Raw genomic sequence first — 5,048 nt, forward strand, 5'->3', positions numbered from 1 at the left:
AGGTATTTATGCAAGGGATAGAGGTATGCTGTTTTGAAGGGACACATGCACCCCAATGTTTGCAGCAGCACTATCGACAATAGCCAAAGTATGGAAAGTGCCCAAATGTCCATCGATGGATGAATGGATAAAGAAAATGTGATCTATATCTATATGTCTATATAGATATAGATAGATAGATATGATGGAGTATTACTCGGCAATCAAAAAGAATGAAATCTTGCCATTTACAACTATGTGGATGGAACTGGAGGGTATTATGCTAAGTGAAATTAGTCAGAGAAAGACAAATATCATATGATTTCATTCATATGAGGACTTTAAGAGACAAAACAGATGAACATAAGGGAAGGGAAACAAAAAAATATATAAAAAACAGGGAGGGGGACAAAACAGAAGAGACTCATAAATATGGAGAACAAATAGGGTTACTGGAGGGGTTGTGGGAGGGGGGATGGGCTAAATGGGTAAGGGGCACTAAGGAATCTACTCCTGAAATCATTGTTGTATTATATTCTAACTAACTTGGATGTAAATTTAAAAAAATAAAATAAAATAAACCCATGACCACAGGTATTGTACCCCCCAAAATAGTGAATATATGCTATTTTCATAGTCCTCTCTCTCTCTATATATATATATATATATGTATATATATAATATTTGGATTATTAATAATGATTATCTAAATTTTCTATATCCTTATATTTTGTTATTTAATCTGGAATTTTCCAAATTAAAATATTCTATAATGATGGATATAAAGTTTTAATATTATAAGCTGGAAAACATTTTGGAGGTGGGTGGTAATGATGGTTGCACAACACTGTGAATGTGCTTAGCACCTGCTAAAACGGTACACTTGAAAATAGTTAAGAGGGTAAAGTTTATATCATGTGTGTTTTACCACAATAAAAAAAGAAACAATTCCTTATGGTTACGATTTTACCCGTTTCTGTTTATTTAAATCTTACAACCAGGATGTGAATGGGAAAAAGCAGTTGCAGAAGGAAAAGTGTGATACCACATCGACATAAAGTTTTAATTCATGCAAAACACGCTATTTTTCAAGGAACAAAAGGCTTATGTATATGCAGCAAAAGGCTTAACATATGAATGGGACATATTTTCCTTTAAGAGGAAAAAAAACCCTTTTTTCATGCACAAGGACTTACAATTTAAGCCCAGGTGCACCAGTATCTTACTGAGAGAGGCAGAATCATCCTCACTCGTAGGTTGGCTCCTAGAAGGCTCCTGAACCAATCAGCCATGGATCAGGGATTGCTGCCGCCCATCTGCACAGCTGGGGTCAGTTGACTCACCTGTAGCCTGCAGTCCAGCCCCGCTCCAGCTTGGGGCTCATCTGGGGGAAAGTATTTAAGCACAGGCGCCTGCCCCTGCTAGGACATTGAAACTCTTGGTCTTAGCGGTTCCGACAACAGTGAACATGGACTTCAAGCTGCTGGCAGTGAGATTCCTGTCTTGGGGGGAAACTTCAGATGGTAAGCTCTGTCCTGGGGTTTGGAAGAATGGCTCTGTCTCTCTCTCTCTCTCCCTCCCACGTACCCTCTGTGGTTGCCAGAGGGCAGGCTGAGACCAGGCTACAGCACACAGGACAGATCAGGCCACCAAACCAGTCTCCCTTGGTCTACAAGATCTCGGCATTACTTAAAACCAAGACATTTCACGTACATCTCCAGGTTGCTGGCTTTCTTGGAAAAGTATGAAGCTCTGGCAGAGTTTGTACGTGACAGCTCCCGGTGGTCCTCAGGATCCCAGCACCAGCCTCCTTCCCCTCAATTGTCAGCTGTAACCATCAAGGTAACTTTTCCTCCCTATTTGTGTCCTTTTCTTCCCCTCCCTCTTACCACCGTCACAGCTTAACACCCAAGAGGCTGCTTTTCCCCTCAGGGCTTCCAATTATGGAGGTCTGAAACTGAGGCCAGAGTGTGACCACTTGTTCTGGATTCTGTACACCCCCAGGTGCCCTGGCGTAGGGGTCTATTGCCTTACGAATAACCAAGGACCTGGAAGAAAGCTGCTTCTATCCACAGAAGGAGGACTTGAGTTGGCCTGAGAATTGGAAGGGAATGTTAAGAGCGTTCTGTGTTGGTGAGTGTTTCTGAGTGACCCTGAGCTACCTCTTTCTGGTGCCCCCCAGTACTAAGGAGTGGGGTCACAACAGAAGCCCCAGACCAGATTTCTGGGGGAGTTTGGGGAGAGGCAGAGAATGAAGGTGACTTGTACGGAAAGCACCTCCAGCTAGGCCACCGCAGCAGAGCGGGGTGGTGGCCGGAGGTGGGGAAGTGAGAGATGAGAGAAACCCACTCCCCCCCACCCCCCCAGCAGTCCTCTGGGCTCTGGAGTGTTGTAGGGCAAGTGGGAGACCACTTCTCACTGCTTGGGAATGGTGATCCTCCCAGAAAGAGGAGCGGGGTACCTGCACTGGCCCCCTTCTTAGGAAGAGCAGCTGAAAAGAGACCAGGGAAGTGGAGGGGAGAGGACACGGGGCTGGGAAGGGCTTTAGCATTGGGGGCAGCAGGGGCCGGATGCCCCTGAAAGTCAGCACGAGCCAGAGGGCACTTGATGGCTGTCACTGCCGTCTCCCCAAAGTGAGAACAATCCCCCCCCTTGGAATTTTCTTCAGGGAGTGAAAAACAAAAATAAGGGAGAAATCCTGAAAGCATGGGGTACTAATCCAAAAGAGATTCAATCTCAAATAGAAAGGGTCAAAGTCTATTTTGAAATCAGGAAGACTGTTTTCTGCTGGAGTTAGACAGTGGAGCTTCAGAGAAAATTACAGAAAATAATTCTCTTTAAGCCTAATAGGGGATGTTCCGTGCACCCAGGGCACCTGGGTGGCTCGGTTGGTTGAGCATCCCACTTCGGCTCAGGCCATGATCTCATGGTTTGTCAGTGCAGAGGCTGCTTCCGAACTTCTGTCCCCCTCTCTCCCTCTGCTTCTCTCCTCATGCTTTCTCTCAAAAATAACAAGCTTTTAAAAATACATCTAAGAAACTCAGTGCACCTGTATGATGTGTCTGAATGAGGGATTTCTGTGCCTTAAACCCCAACCGAGCTCATCTGAGGGTAGACTTACACTCACCCCTTGCAAGGTTTCTCCTCCTCGGCACTACTGATCCTTGGGACTGTGTAATTCTTTACTGTGGGGGGCAGGTGGACTATCTTACGCACTTGGGATGTTTAACAACAACTCTGGCCTCCATCCACTAGATGTCAGTAGCATCCCCTTCCTAGCTGCAATAACCAAAACATGTATCTGTTGCCAAACGTCCCCTGGGGGCAGAAATCACTCCCCATGGAGAGCCACTTTGCTAAGGCTCTCTTCTCCCATTCGTTGGGTTGGGACCGGGACACAAAGGAAAACACCTGGAGCCTGGATCCAAGTAGGAAGTGTGAGGATGATGAGGCCTGGCTGTATGCTGAGGTCGAGCACTTGGCAAGTTTCACCTGTTCACTTCCGGGGTGGGGGGTGGTTTTAAGTTAATTTTGAGAGAGGAAGAGAGACAGAATCCCAAGTAGGCTCCACACTCAGCGCAAAGCCTGCTTGGGATCCTCTCTCCCTGCCTCTCTCCCTGCCTCTCTCCCTGCCTCTCTCCCTGCCTCTCTCCCTGCCTCTCTCCCTGCCTCTCTCCCTGCCTCTCTCCCTGCCTCTCTCCCTGCCTCTCTCCCTGCCTCTCTCCCTGCCTCTCTCCCTGCCTCTCTCCCTGCCTCTCTCCCTGCCTGCTCGTTGTGCTTGCTCTAGTTCTCTCAAAACTTAAATTGTTTTCTTTTTTAACAAACACCTCCACTTTTCTTCTTCACTCTCCTAATTGGCTTCGAATTCAAGGATTCCCTAGGGCAGCTTTTGTCATCGGAGAGCCTCTCCTGAAAAATGAGTGCAGTGTAGGCCTGAGTTAAAACTCAGACTTCTCCATATCCCCCAGTCCCATTCTGCCAGCTGAAATACCAGGCCCCTGCGACCCTCTTCGCTCTCACCAAACCAGCAGACTTTCCTGACAGACCCCAGACTCCGAAGGCCTCAAACCTGGAATTTGAGGAAGTTAAATACTAATGGGGGACCGCGAAGACCATTAAAAAGTAATCTTCATTTGGAGGGAATGGGAAGAGAGTACTCCTGTCAGGACAAGGTAGGTCCCCTGGTTCTTCCCAGGAGAACACCCCCTTGGAAAGGGGAAGGAGTATCCCCTGTGTGATGTAAGTTTGCTTCCACAGGTCCCACCCACAGCACTGAGCAAGTCAAGGGACCACATCCTCAAAGAAAAAAATGGAATCTCCTATACAAGGAGGAGGCCAGGCCATGTTGTCAGAACCACAGCACGGAGCTGATGGAGAACAAAATGGGCTCTGGATTTCAGCCAGACCCAAGCTGAGGGCTGGTGTTGGAGGATCTAGCAAGATGTGGGAGGAGAGCAGTAGGAACTGGTAGGCACTGGTACCTCTATTGCAGAGATCCATATCTCGCCGGAATTCCATTTTTAAGTCACTGAAAACTAAGCTGTTTTTTTCCTGAATACTCCTGAGGAAATGTTCTTTTGATAGGTGGCTGAAATCCGCCATTTTGTTGGCAGCCTCTTTAAACTGGTGGGGTTTCCGGATATTAAGTTTCCTGTGACAGCCACTCTGTGCATAGCATCAACCTAAGCCTATTCCACTTTGCTGCCAGGGGACTTGGGGTGGGGGGGGGGAGCAAAGGGACTCCAAATGTGAAGCTCCTGCCGTATGCTGGGAAGCATGTAGAACGTGGCAGGTCTCCTTAGCTTGCAAGCAAGATAGTTTCAGACTCTCCACAGTTCTTGATCGTTTTGATAGAGTGGGATGCTGAATGAAACGTGGCTTTCTGGGAAAGAAAGGACAAGACCCTTTGCAGCCTGGGTTAGGGGATAGGAGAAGCAAATACCCTGGGATCTGGTAGCAAGTGCTCTTGGCCCAAGTGGTGATGGGCTGAGAGCCTCTCTCTGGCCTACCTGTGAAGGAGACTGACCGGTGCAAGGTGGGATTGAAACCTGAAACCCAAATAGTGCTGT

General features: G+C 47.4%; 1 long non-coding RNA gene across 1 annotated transcript; it reads left to right on the forward strand.

Annotated features, from left to right (window-relative positions):
* The first annotated feature begins 1,328 nt into the window (after positions 1-1,328).
* On the forward strand, positions 1,329-4,527 carry LOC109269962 (uncharacterized). The gene is made up of 3 exons (XR_008424315.1): positions 1,329-1,821; positions 1,984-2,112; positions 3,861-4,527. It is a non-coding gene; the product is annotated as an uncharacterized LOC109269962 (long non-coding RNA).
* The last annotated feature ends 521 nt before the right edge of the window (positions 4,528-5,048 follow it).

This window comes from Panthera pardus, unplaced genomic scaffold (assembly GCF_024362965.1).
Source record: "Panthera pardus isolate Hobbes unplaced genomic scaffold, ASM2436296v1 HiC_scaffold_20, whole genome shotgun sequence".
In the NCBI taxonomy this organism is placed as follows: domain Eukaryota; kingdom Metazoa; phylum Chordata; class Mammalia; order Carnivora; family Felidae; genus Panthera; species Panthera pardus.